We start from the raw sequence: 15,020 nt of genomic DNA, 5'->3' as shown, positions 1-15,020 counted from the left end.
CAGAGGCACTGCGAGACAAGTTCGTATGCGGATTGTCCAAGGAAGGGACACAAAAGCGACTACTCGAAGAGAACGACCTCATACTTGACAGGGCTGTCCTTATAGCCGTATCGCACGAAGCCGCAGCGAAAGGAACGGCGGAAATGCAGCTAAAGGCGGTGGCACTCGGGGTGGACCAAATTACCTCAAGTACAACAAAATGCTATCGTTGTGGGAAGACAACACACGACCAGAATCAATGCTGGTTTAAGAACCAAGAATGTAGGAAATGTGGCAAACTGGGTCACATCGCTAAGGTATGCCGGTCAGGGAAGAAGACCAACAACCAAAGGAAGCCACCACAAGAAAAGTACAACAAGGTACACAAGGTGGCTGAGAAGAGTTCAGACGAACAGAATTCAGACTCAGACCCAAACAGCCAGGAGCTGGGTAGTCTGAGAATTCACAATGTGAGTAAGGAAGCTGACCTACAAACTATCTGGGTCATACTAAAAATAGCTGGACTCCAAGTAAGAATGGAGTTGGACACTGGATCAGCTCTATCAGTCATAAATCGAAGGGACTACCACCGGCTATTCTCTCACATACCCTTAAGAAATACCAAGTTCGTATTGCAGACATACATGGGGCATAAGGTATACCCCATGGGGAAGATAAGAGTCAAGGTGAGAGATAGGGGTAAAGAACACCCAAGAATGAACTTGTACGTATTATCTGAGGGAGGACCACCACTTCTAGGACGAGAGTGGATCAAGAAAATAGACATGGAATGGCACTATCTAAAAGCCATAATGAGTGAGGACTCGGTGCAAGCTATCAGCTCAGATTCTGAAACGGATGACGATAAGACCAACTCAAATATGGAAGACAAGGCTAAAATGAACTTGCCGACTATGGTGGAGAAAACGAAGACATGCATAAAGGCTTATGCTACCGAGAAGAATAAAGCTTCAGAGCAGAACTCCAGTTTGACAGAGAATTCTGAGCCTGTTCAAGTTAAGGACTTATCCACGACGGAAGAACACCGAACTCGGACTCAAACTTATTTCAAAGTACGACAACAATTAGAACAGTTGAGTTACCGTCTCGTACAAGAGATGAAAACAATGGAAAAGTTCTGGGGCACCGAATGGGAGAACCTGGAAAGACAACAGAGGCAGCTAGCTCAAGCAAAGAGCGACCATAGAGCCATCGTGACCAATTACCGATCACATCTCCCTTATGATGTTCAGGAGTTAGAATATTTGCATGATCTAGAGATACAGCATAAAGGCAAACCACGCTACACTGAGGATTTTGTTCTGCAATTGGAGACAGAGCTAGTGCAAGCAAGGTTAAGAGAAGCTGAATCGCAGTGTGCACTTAAAGATATGCAGAAAAAAATCTTGGACATGGAAAAGAGAAACGCTTCTTTACCTGATGTGAATAATGTGGCCATGTTGCAAGAGGAGCTTATAGGGGCGAAACTGAAAGAAGCTAAGCAAAGGATGTTGGAACTTGAAACACAGAACCAAATCAGCAGTAACCAGCTATGTCGAGCAGAGAAGGAGTGCTATGGTCTACATGAGAAGGTGCAATATCTCTCAGCCCAGAATAAGGGACTACTCACTCAGTTAAATGAAAGTAATCGGAAAATGGCTGAGATAGACTGCAAGAATAAAGAAGATTTGATGGCAGTGAGACTTCGAGAGGCAGATAGCATAGCATCCTTGGCTGAACTCCAACAGGAAATTGCGAAAGAAGCAAATGAAGAGGAATCTTCAGGAAGCCAGGATGTTATTCCAGTTCTTCTCTACGACTCCTTACAAGCAGAGTGTGAGAAGTTGAATGAACAGTATGAACAGGCCCAGGCTACAATTCTGGAGGGGGTTAACTCGGCAACCTCCGAAAAGCTAGTTTCAGTAGAAGCATATGAACAACTAAAGGTTGAACATGAGCAAGAAGTCCAAAGGCTGCAGGAAATTCTTGATGAGCTCAAGGCCAAGACAGACTCATCGGTAGAAGTTCCATCCATAGATGAGAAATTAGAGGTGAAAGACATGGCAGAACATGAAAGACAAGATGTCCAAGAACTCATAAAAATATTGAAGGAAACCCAAGACAAATATGAGGCGGCAATGTCCGAGGTTCAACAACTTGAAGAACAGATTCAACTGGGAATCCTTTCAGTGGAAGAAAAGGAAACTGTAAGAAACACAGAGACTGTAAGAATGGTCCCTGAACATGAGCTAGAGAGCATCAGGGCGCAACTTTTCCGAGCGCTGAAAGCCAAAGTACAAGAGGAACAGAAGGTGGAAGCATTGGAGGAAAAGGTGGATGAAATGGAGAAGACTCTGATCCACAGTGTTCCCGTGGAAGAGTTAACGGTCAGCCAACTCCTTCATATGCTGAGGGAAAAGACTCTGCAATGGGAACAATCTGAACACGAGCTTCAATCTACAACGGGAAGGAGTTCGGAGCTCTCAAAAGTTTGGGAAATAGCTGAGGTTGCAAAACAGACTTTACTGGGATGCCAAAAGTACGCTGAATCGCGTCTATGTGAACAACAGAATGTTGAAACAGCTGCTCCAGTAGAAGGATTGAATAGCCCGATCAATCAATCCCCGAGGGAAGGGGAAGTGTTGAAATCGCAAATGAGGTCATTAGTGAAGGATTTGCAGGAAACCCAGGAAGAGCGGGATGAAGATGAATGCATGAAGAAGTCTTTTCAAGAAAGATGTCTAGGGAAGGAACCACAGTCAGCTAACGTCCAGATGGGTAAGGAGGAAGTAGAAGGCCCTCTCGCTGGCCTAACTCAGGACGAACCCGAATATTACCATGACCTGTTGAGTGACACTGAATATTACGAGGATGTGGTCTGCCCAGTTTGTGATGAAAACTCCCAAAGTGCCGAAATCAGGATGAAGCACTTAAAGTCGAAGGAACATAGAGAGTTGGTGGCGCTACAGCTGGCAGCTGATAAGGGAGCCCCGAGAGTCTCCAAAAAGCAGAAAAGAAAAAGAAGAAGCAGAAGATGATAACTATCGCAAATATTATCACTTCTACCAGATCATGCGTGGACCCTACGAAAGGAGTTAAATCAGTTGGGAAGCAGGAAAATATCAAGGCAACCCAGTTGTTGTAAAAGTCAGCACTGCTGGTTCAGCAGGACGAAAGTTCAAGCTGTTACGTCAAGAAAAGGATATGGAGGAGTCACGCTAGCAATGTGAACCATCTACACCAAAGAGATGTTGTTCGGACCGAGTCAAGGTCAGAGACTGAATCTGTGAACTGTTCCCGCAGAGACGGAACCTGTGAACTGTTTCCCACCGAGACTATGTCTGTAAATTGTTTTATATGAAGTTGAAGATATGTTATGTTTAATGGGGACTCTGTATGTAATAAGCTAAAAAGGGAGGATTGTAGTGTATGTACCCGTCTACCTTTAAGAGAACTATTGTATGTAACCGTTCACCTTTAAGAGAACTACTTTAGGTGTGGCACTACTTGTTTGGCTTCTGTATACTGTAATACCGACGGTGACCACACCGGTATATAAGTGTTGTGGCATGATTCCTTGGGCAGATTCGCCCTGACCTTCGAATAGTAAAGACCTGTTTGTTTGTTATTCCTGAAGTCTGTGTCATTATTAACTGTACAACCCACAGACTTTACACAAGCATCATCCCAGAAATAGCTGTAAATCAGGAAATGGAAGGGAGGGAGGAACTCAAGAAAATTACAATCACCAGGGAAGTGGTACTGAGCAAAATGTTGGAGTTGCGGGCTGACAAGTCCCCGGGCCCTGATGGACTTCATCCTAGGGTCTTAAAAGAAGTGGCTAGTGAAATAGTTGATGCGTTGGTTTTAATTTTCCAAAACTCCCTAGATTTGGGGAAGGTTCCATTAGATTGGAAAATAGCGAATGTAACTCCTTTATTCAAAAAGGGAGAGAGACAGAAAGCAAGAAACTACAGGACAGTTAGCTTAACATCTGTCATAGGGAAGGTGTTAGAAGCTACTATTAAAGACGTTATAGCAGGGCACTTAGAAAATTTCAAGGTAATCAGGCAGAGTCAACATAGTTTTGTGAAAGGGAAATCATGTTTAACCAATTTATTGGAGTTCTTTGAGGAAGTAACATGTGCTGTGGATAAAGGGGACCTGGTGAATGTACTGTACTTAAATTTCCAGAAGGCATTTGATAAGGTGCCACATCAAAGGTTATTGCGGAAAATACATTCTCATGATTTAGGGGGTAACATATTGGCATGGATAACAGGAAACAGAGAGTAGGCATAAATGGGTAATTTTCCAGTTGGCAAGTTGTAACGAGTGGTGTGCCGCAGGGATCATTGCTTTTTACAATTTATATAAATGACATCTATGAAGGAATCGAAAGTATGGTTGATAAATTTGCTGATGACACAAAGATAGGTAGGAAAGTAAATTGTGAAGAGGACATAAGGAGGCTACAAAACAATATAGATAGGTTAAGTGAGTGGACAAAGATCTGGCAAATGAAGTATAATGTGGGAAAATGTGAAATTGTCCATTTTGGCAGGAAGAATAAAAAAGAAGCATATTATCTAAATGGTGAGAGATTGCAGAGCTCTGAGATGCAGAGGGATCTGGGTGTCCTACTCTATGAATCGCAAAAGGTTAGTATGCAGGTACAGCAAGTAATTAGGAAAGCTAATAGAATGTTCTCATTTATTGTGAGGGGAATTGAATACAAAAGTATGGAGGTTATGCTTCAGTTATACAGGGCATTGGTGAGACCACATCTGGAGTACTGTGTACAGTACTGTTCTCCTTATTTAAGGAGGGGTGTAAATGCGTTAAAAGCAGTTCAGAGAAGATTTACTAGACTAATACTAGAATGGATGGGTTGTCTTATGAGGAAAGGTTGGACAGGCTAAGCTTGCATTCGCTGGAGTTTAGAAGAGAAAGAAGTGACTTGATTGAAACATATAAGGGGAAAAATTTAGTATCGCCCCATTTGGGGCGCCATTATCGGCCGTGCGCAAAGTTTAGCGCCTGGTGCTAATTATCGCTTCCGATGGCAAACTTGGCTTTTATCGCCCCTGGATCTGATTGGAGCGCTAAATCAGGCGTTTCACACCTGTCTTAAGGCGCAAAGGCAGAGGAGTGAGGCGTTACCTCAGAGCGCTGGTGAAGCAAGGAAGGGCAAATCAAAATGAACCTGCAAAGTGCAGCTCCGATCACAAAACTCCTTCACACAGTGTTGAATCTCTCCAGAAGTCTCTCTCTCTCTCTCTCTCTCTCTCAGAATGCATGGTGCAAAAATGTCACCAACAAAAAAAGGCAGGAAGCGGTCGCCTTTAAATAACGCTCCCCCACTCCCTTTCTGACTGCAAAACGCTCTCCTCAACCTGTCGTTGCTGGCGGCAGGCGGTAAGGCAGGGGGCCCCACTCAATATCCGGTCCGGAGCTACTGGGGCGTTGTGCTCTCAACTGACATCACGATCTGTCGGCGCAGGAGATCGTGGCGGTAGTGTTTAACGCCACCGCAAAATGTCTAGTTAATTATGCGAGCAGCGCAAACATCGCCGCGCCCGGTCACTGGTTGCTTTGCGTCCCATTAGCGCCCTCTTAAGGCACTAATGGGAGGCACAAACAACTGAATTTTTCCCCCATAAGATCCTGAGGGGTCTGGACAGGGTGGATGTGGAGAGGATGCTTCCTCTTGTGGGAGAATCTAGAACTAGGGGTCACTGTTTTAAAATAAGGGGTCGCCCACTTAAGACGGAGATGAGGAGAATTTTTTCTCACAGAAGGTCGTAAGTCTTTGGAACTCTCTTCCTCGGAGGGCGGTGGAAGCAGAGTCTGAATATTTTTACTGCAGAGGTAGACAGATTCTTGATAAGCAAGGGGGTGAAAGGTTATCAGGAATAGATGGGAATGTGGAGTCATCAGATCAGCCATGATTTTATTGAATGGCGGAGCAGGCTCGAGGGGCTCAGTGGCCTATTCCTGCTCCTAATTCGCATGTTCGCATGTTCGATGGGTAATGCACCTATCTGTTCTCCGATGATTTACTAGAGACCTTGTATCAGCCTAGGTTGTCAAGATCAGTGTTCAGCTTTATAGGTAACCATGGCTATGGATTGCCAAAGACAACACTCCCTAAAACACTAAGGGGGAGAAATTCGGTGTCGCCCCGCTTGGGCGCTAAATTTTGAAATTGTGAAAAATTTGCACCAGACTCCAATGAGTCTGAGGTTTCCCGAAATTGGCTTTTAGCGCTTCTGGAAAGAGCTGGCACACTAAATCAAGCGCTAATGACCTAATCAGGGCACTACCAGCAGAGCGATAATGAATTTCAGGTGCTATGCAATCGGGAATGATCCTTCACACTGGCCCCTTCCAGCTCTTAAAGGGGAGGTTGCATCATTGTGCAGGTTCTCATTATCAGCAGTGCTGGCTGTGAAGGCGACCTGCAAGGAACTCACTCCCCTGATCGTGATGGCTGATCCCACTCCCAGGGAGAGAGCTCGTCCTTTCATAGACGAGGCATTGGAGGCATTGGTCACGGAAGTGGAGCGAAGGAGGGCAGTGCTGTTCCCGGACACCGGAAGGAGGCCATCGCCCCAGGTATTCAGGGCAATATGGAGCGAAGTTGCCCAGGAGGTCTTGGCCAGTAGTGTGGGCGTACGCAGCCTGACACAGTGCCGGAAGAAATTCAACGAGCTCACTCGGGTGGTCAAGGTTAGTACATGCTTCAACAGGTCCTACATACCACCGTCTGAATCTGAGCCTGCACACTGCACATGGTACCACACCCCCACCACTCACCCACCAAGCATCTGCACCTACACAAACTCACATCCACATCTCACACCTTGCCTACAATTACAGCTATTCAACTACAGCAGGCATATCTCCCAAACACATAGCTGGACTCTGACTCACACACAATCATTTCTCTTGCAGGCTAAGATGGCTCACAATAGGAGGGAGTAGCAGAGAACAGGCGGGGGTGATGCGCAGCTCCAGCAGCTCTCAGACCTGGAGGAGCGAGCACTGAGAGTCATTCGGCAGCAGATGGTGGGTGGCGTGGCCGTCAGTAATGTCGACCCCCTTGGGGGCAACAACAGTGTGTTCATCCCCTCTCCTTCTCTCATCCCACTTCCCCCTCATGCCACAAGCCTTTCCCAATTTCCAGCTCCTGACACTGTCTGCATTCCTTGTTCCCTTCCTGCCCCTCTTCCCTCACCTTAACACGAGTCTTGTGCCTTCATGCTTTCAGAGAATCAACAACCAGATGACCAGCCTGTCCCTGAGCCTCCCACTGAGAGTGAGGAAGGAGAAGAGGAGGAGGAGCAAAGCACCGCGTCACTGCATCTCTCACCCGCAGGCACCAGCTCAGATATTACGCGATCTTTAGAGGCTAGTATAGTGGCGGGAACTGCACTGGTGATGCACCGGGGAAGAGCAGGCATCAGCTAGACCAGGGGGAAAGGGTAGCTCAGGGGACAGCTCCCCGGAGGGCGAGTTCGCGTGCGAGTTCTGCTGCACAGGTGCCGCAGTGTACAGTCCAGGCCCAGAGCTGGTCGAGGGCATCCTGCAAGGCCATGTGTAGTTTCTGGGTCCAACGCTCAGCAGTCTTCCACCAGCCCTGCTGCAGCCACTGGGGAGACGCTATGTAGGAGCACTAGAATAGGAAAAGGCACTGTAACAAGGGCAATTAAAGGTTTGCACAAGGGTGATTAGTTAATATTGTTACTGTATATATGTGGTTGCTGAATTTGGATAAATTTCTTATTTATTGGATTTGGATTCAAGATGGCGACCGAGGCAGTCCGGAGCTAAGCGCTCTCCTGCTTTGGCCGGCCCGCACCCCCCGCCGCCCGCTCCCGATGCTGGAGCGATGTGTTCGGCGAGTCGGGCGGAGGCAGCGCAGCAGCGGGAAGTGGCAGCAGCAGCCACGAAGACCCGCTTCGGCACGTCGCCCGGCAGCTCCTCGTCATGAATTTCTGTTTCGGACTAGGAGGAGGGGAGCCGGGCATGGCGGTTGGAGGCCGGACGTGAGCGTGAGAGGCAGGCCCCGGCCCATTGCAAATTTGAACCGGCGACAGGGAAGCTCGCAGTTCGAGAGGAAGGAAGGAGAGCCGGGCATGGAGACCTGAGGCCAGACAGTGAGCGTGAGAAGAAGGACACCATATTGTGGAGCCGGCAACAGGGAGGAGGAGTCCGCGGAGACGGAGCGGCTGATGGACATCGCGTTCCCACTGCCATTGGACGCAATTGAATTGACTTTTACTGAACATGGTGCTGTAGAATAGCGACGTGTCTCTGTGAGCTCCCACAGCCTATTGTGGAAGTGATCGGGGAGTAAAAACATTCCATTGTAGTAATACATATGGCAAATAAAATTGATTTGATTTGATTTATTAGAATGTTGCAGAAATGGTGCTGTGTCTTATTTCAGCTTTGGGGTCTGGTACGCATTGAAAAAGTGATGAAATGATAGGGACGTGCTGAGCAACCGAGAAGTGGCCTCAAACTCATAGGAACCGCAGTCTGATGAGGCGGTCACGGACCGCCCTCCACAAGGCCGATGGAGTGGCTGGATCCTCCATCGCTGCTGCTCGTGCTCTTGTTCCTCCTCCTCGTCCTCATCCTCCTCCTCCTTCTGAGGTGGTGTGGATATGTCTGGTGGCAATGGCTGCACCCTCATGATGGCCATGTTGTTGAGCATGCAGCACACGACAATGAAAAGGGACAGCCGCTCAGCCTAGTACTGGAGGGATCCCCCCGAGCGGTCAAGGCAGTGGAACCATTGCTTGCGCGCCCCGATGGTCTGCTCGATGATGTTCCTGGTGGCAGCATGGCTCTCATTGTATGAGTGTTGGGCACGAGTACCGGGGTTGCGGAGGGGAGTCATGAGCCAGGTGAAGAGCGGACAGGCCTTGCCTCCCAGCAGCCAGCCGCGAGCTTGACATGGTGGCTGGAAAGTGCTGGCATACCTGTTGGGCGCAGGATGAAAGCTTCGTGGCTGCTACCAGGATAGCGGGCATTGATGGTGAGGATGCACTATGTGTGGTCGCAACCAACTGCACATTAAGTGAATGGTAGCCTTTGCAGTTACGGAAGATGTCAGGATTGTTATGAGGTGCCCGCAAAGCCACGTGGGTGCAGTCAATGGCACCCTGCACCACGAGGAAGCCCGCTATCCTGACAAAGCCATGTGCATGCTCGTGCTGCTTCTCTCTGGTCATGGGAAAGGAAATGTAGTCCCTTCTCCTTCTGTAGAGAGCATCTGTGACCTCACGGATGCAGCAATGGACGGCGAACTGCAATATGTTAGATATACCTCCTGTTGCACACTGGCAGGATCCACTGGTATAGAAATTGTGGCCGACGGTGACCTTGACTGACTGCTACTGAGAGAGAAGTCCTGGTCCTGAGCTGAGGCTCGAGGTCTGGCTGCAGGAGGTGGCAGAGCTCTGTGACCACGTCCTTCTAAGACACATCTCCTCTGACAGATGAATGTAGGAGAACTGCTCCTGGAATATGCTGGGAGGGTAAGGCCTCCTGTTGAGAGCCCTGTTGGCCCTCCTCCCTCTGGCCACATTTTCCAATCTTTCTCTCTGCCTCCGCTGCCTCCGACGGTGAGGCTGGAGGGCCAGGTCCAGTGTCAGCACAGCCTCTGTTAAATGATGGAAATGTTGCACCATCAAATGTAACCCAAATGAAAGTGATAAATTTTTCTCAGCCAGAATAGTCCTTCAAGTTGAGAACACCCAAATCGCTCAAAATGCCTGTTTGCTTATGTAAAACTGGCAAGGCAGCATTCTTTGCCGGCAAAAAAGACGGAAGTTGACGCGTTATATATAGCGCTCCTCCAGCGCTTATCCGACTGCATTACAGTCATAGGGGTAGATTTTCCTGGAGCCGTCAGCTGGGGTTTCAGGCGTGTGGGAGGGGGGAAATCCCGAACTAGGGGGTCCCGACACGATCCCGCCCAAAACCCGCCTCCATACAAGTTTCACAGGAGGCGGGTACCCGCCCCACACTGGGAACGGCCGACCCGAGGCAGGAAGGGATTAGTGCCAATTAAGTGCCTGTTAACAGGTAGTTAACAGGCAGTTTTTAGCCTAATCCCTATTTTGAAGGTTGTCGTGTGGGATTCCCAATGGCTCCAAACCATGCTAGGTTAGAGCAGGCGGGCCGTCGGGTTGAAGGACTTGGAGGGGTCGAGATGTCGGTGTTCAGGTGAGTGATGGGTGCATAAGTGCAAAGGTAAGTGTGTTTGGTGTGTCTAAAGTGTGTAAAGAAGTTTAAATTACTTGTACTTACCTTAATAGCCTTTCTTCTTCTAGGATTCGGGAGTCCATCACTCAGCCGGCACTGAAAGCAAAATGGCTGCGATCTGTCAAAAGTGACAGCCTTCAGCTTTCATTGTCGGTGAAACTTCTAACTGAGCCTGTGTAGAAGGACTCAGGTTAGAAGTCAGACTGTCAGTGTTTGACAGCTTCAAACAGCTGTGAAACACTGATATTTCATCTGTCAAGAACTCTTGACAGATGAAATTTCAGTCTGTGATGTCACCTGTTGCCGGGTGGCCCTTAATTGGCCTGCTGAGCCCGCTGGGCGGGCTCAACAAGGTCAATCAAGGGAAAATCACGCGGATTGGCCGGATATCGATGTAGGCGGGACTAAAACCCGAAAGTTGTAGTCCCGCCTCCTTCCCGACAGCTTTATGAAAATCTACCCCCATAGAGTCATAGAGTCATACAGCACAGAAAGTGACACTTCGGCCCATCGTGTCCGCGCCGGCCATCAAGCCCTGTCTATTCTAATCCCATTATCCAGCACTTGGTCCATAGCCTTGTATGCTATGGCATTTCAAGTGATCATCAAAATGCTTCTTGAATGTTGTGAGGGTTCCCGCCTCTAACATCCTTTCAGGCAGTGAGTTCCAGATTCCAACCACCCTCTGGGTGAAAACGTTTTTCCTCCAATCCCCTCTAAACCTCCTGCCCCTTACCTTGAAACTATGCCCCCTGGTTATTGACCCCTCTACTAAGGGGAAAAGTTCCTTTCTAGCTACCTTATCTATGCCCCTCATTATTTTGTTCACCTCAATCAGGTCCCCCCTCAGCCTTCTCTGCTCTAAGGAAAACAACCCCAGCCTGTCCAGTCTCTCTTCATAGCTGAAGTGCTCCAGACCGGGTAACATCCTGGTGAATCTCTTCTGCACCCTCTCCAATGCAATCACATCCTTCCTATAGTGTGGTGACCAGAACTGCACACAGTATTCCAGCTGTGGCATAACTAATGATTTGTACAGCTCCATCATAACCTCCCTGCTCTTATATTCTATGCCTCGGCTAATGAAGGCAAGTATCCCATTTGCCTTTTTTAACCATCTTATCTACCTGTCCTGCTGCCATCAGGGATCTATGTACATGCATACCAAGGTCCCTCTGATCCTCTGTCCTTCCTAGGGTCCTACCATTCATTGTGTATTCCCTTGCCTTGTTTGTCCTCCCAAAATGCATCACCTCACACTTTTCAGGATTATATTCCATTTACCACTGTTCTGCCAATCTAATCATCCCGTCTATATCGTCCTGTAGCCTGAGGCTTCCCTCCACGCTACTTACCACCCCACCAATTTTTGTGTCATCTGCGAACTTACTGATCATACCTCCTACATTCATATCTAAATCATTAATGTACACTACAAACAGCAAAGGACCCAGCACCGATCCCTGCGGTACACCACTGGACACAGGCTTCCAGTCACAAAAACAACCTTCGACCATCACCCTCTGCCTCCTGCCACGAAGCCAATTTTGGATCCAATGTGCCAAATTGCCCTGGATCCCATGGGCTCTTATCTTCTTGACCAGTCTCCCATGTGGGATTTTGTCAAAAGCCTTACTGAAGTCCATGTAGACTACATCAACTGCACTACGCTCATCCACACACCTAGTCACCCCCTCGAAATATTCAATCAAATTGGTCAGACATGACCTCCCCCTAACAAAGCCATGCTGACTATCTCTGATTAATCCCTACCTCTCCAAGTGGAGACTAATTCTGTCCCTCAGAATTTTTTCCAATATTTTCCCTACCACTGATGTTAGGATCACTGGCCTCTAATTCCTTGGTTTATCCCTACTACCCTTCTTGAACAATGGTACTATGTAAGCTGTTCTCCAGTCCTCTGGCACCGCCTCTGTGGCCAGAGAGGTTCTGAAAATTTGTGTCAGAGCCCCTGCAATCTCCTCCCTTGCCTCACACAGCAGCCTGGGATACATCCCATCAGGGACTGGGGATTTATTCACTTTTAAGCCCGCTAAAACCGCTAGTACCTCCTCCCTCTCAATACTAATTTGTTCAAGTATATCACAATCCCCCTACCTGATTCTATGTCTGCATCACCCTTCTCCATAGAGGACACAGATGCAAAATATTCATTTAAAACCTCACCTACATCTTTCGGCTCTACACACAGATTGCCACTTTGGTCCCTAATGGGCCCTACTCTTTCCCTGGTTATCCTCTTGCCCTTAATATACTTATAAAGCACCTTGGGATTTTTCTTTATTTTGCCTGCCAGTGTTTTTTCATGCCCCCTCTTCGCTCTCCTAATTTCTTTTTTAAGTACCCCCCTTCTATACTCCTCTAGGGCTTCCACTGTTTTTATTCCTTTGTATCTGCCAAAAGTCTCCCTTTATTTCCTAATCCATTCTTGTATATCCCTTGACATCCAGGGTTCCCTGAGATTGTTGGTTCCACCCTTGACCTTTATGGGAACATGTTAGCGTTGTACTCTTTCTATTTCCTTTCTGAAAGACTCCCACTGCTCTGATGTGGATTTCCTACAAGTAGCTGATCCCAGTCCACTTTGGCCAGATCCTGCCTTAAAATATTAAAATCGGCCTTCCCCCAATTTAGAACCTTTATTTCCGATCTTTGTCCCTTTCCATGTCTACCTTAAATCTCACCGAATTATGGTCACTCTCACCAAAATGCTCTCCTATTGACACAACTACCACTTGCCCTTATAGGACTTTCTACATGCTGGCTCAAAAAGCACTCCTGGATGCATTTTAAGAATTCCGCACCCTCTAAGCCTTTCACACTCTGACTATCCCAGTTAATATTGGGGAAGTTGAGCTCCCATACAATTATTACTCGATTATTCCTACACTTCTCTGAGAGTTGCCTGCATACCTGTTCCTCCATCTCCCCCTGACTGTTTGGGGGCCTATAGTACACTCCCAGCAAAGTGCTTGCCCCCTTTTTGTTTTTAAGTTCTACCCATATGGCCTCATTAGAGGAACCGGCTAAGATATCATCCCTTCTTACAGCAGTAATTGTCTGCTTGATTAATATTGCAACACCCCCTCCTCTTTTACACCCCCCTCTGTCTCGCCTGAAGATTCTATACCCTGGAATATTGAGCTGCCAGTCCTGCCCCTCCCTCAACCATGTCTCTGTGATAGCAACAATATCATACTCCCATGTGTTCATCAACACCTTCAATTCATCTGCCTTACTCGCAAGACACCTTGCATTAAAATAAATGCCATCCAGCCTTGCCATACTCCCTTGTGCTGTTACATATTTGCTCTGCCTTCCAGACTGACTTGTTTTTCCCTCTATATTTGGCTGTGCACCACCCCCTACTATAGCTCCACTCTGTATCCCATCCCCCTGCCAAGTTAGTTTAAACCCCCCCCCCCAACAGTACTAGCAAACCTCCCCGCAAGGATGTTGGTCCCATTCCAGTTCAGGTGCAACCGGTCCGACTTGTACAGGTCCCACTTTCCCCAGAAGCAGACCCAGTGATCTAAGAAACTAAAGCCCTCCCTCCTGCAGCAACTCTTTAGCCATGCATTCATCTGCTCTATCCTCCTATTCCTATACTCACTAGCACGTGGCACCGGGAGTAATCCAGAGATTACAACCTTTGAGGTCCTGCTTTTCAATCTGCTACCTAGCTCCCTAAATTCTTGTTCCAGGACCTCACCCCTCTTTCTACCCATATCGTTGGCACCAATGTGAACCTCAACCTCTGACTGTTCGCCTTTCCTTTTCAGAATGCCCTGCAGCCGTTCAGTGACATCCTTGACCCTGGCACCAGCGAGGCAACATAACATCCTGGAGTCACATCTGTGGCCACAGACACGTCTATCTGTTCCCCTTACGATAGAATCCCCTATCACTATTGCTCCCCCGCTCTTTTTCCTCTCCTCCTGTGCAGCTGAGCCACTCGTAATGCCACAGACTTGGTTCTTGCTGCATTCCCCTGAGAAAACATTTCCCCCAGCAGCATCCAAAATGGAAAGTCTGTTGGAGAGGGAGATGAACCCAGGGGATTCCTGCACTACCTTCCTAGTTCTTTTACTCTGTCTGGCGGTCACCCATTTCCTGTCTGCCTCTGCACTCTTTACCTGCGGGGTGCCCACCTCGTTAATCATGCTATCCACAAAGATCTCAGCTTCGCGGATGCTCCACAGTGACTCCAGCCGCAGCTGCAGCTCCGAAACGCGGATTTCGAGTAGCTACAGCTGGAGACACTTCCTGCACATGTGTTCACCCTGGATACGTAAAGTGTCCCTGACTTCCCACATAGCACAGGAGGAGCACTCCACGCAGCCAAGCTGCCGAGTTGCCTTGTCATGTCCTACCCTTAATTTACTCCCTTTACTTCCTTTAAATTAAAGAATATTAAATACACTAGGGGCCTTACTTCCCTTTAAACACTACTTACTCTGAACTAGAGACCTTATTTTGGCTTTAACAACTGGACTGTAGAAATACTCACCAGGTCCTACTTAGCAATCAGCTCCTTCCCTGGCTGTGACGTCACTTTAGCAGTTTCGCAGTTGTTGTTGTTTGACTGCTCCCGCTCTCGGACTCTTTCCTTGCTGTACAGTAAGAACCAATTCCTACAGGGTGAAAAGTTAGGAAAAACAAAGGCAAAGCAAGGGAGCTCCTCCTTCCACTCCTCACCTAACTCCCTGTCTCACCCATCTCGCTGCACTCTGTTTATA

Source organism: Somniosus microcephalus, chromosome 8 (genome assembly GCF_052327205.1).
Source record: "Somniosus microcephalus isolate GS21.2 chromosome 8, FLI_Smic_1.0, whole genome shotgun sequence".
Lineage (NCBI taxonomy): Eukaryota > Metazoa > Chordata > Chondrichthyes > Squaliformes > Somniosidae > Somniosus > Somniosus microcephalus.
The sequence above is the reverse complement of the archived record's forward strand: the minus strand, read 5'-3'. Positions refer to the sequence as shown.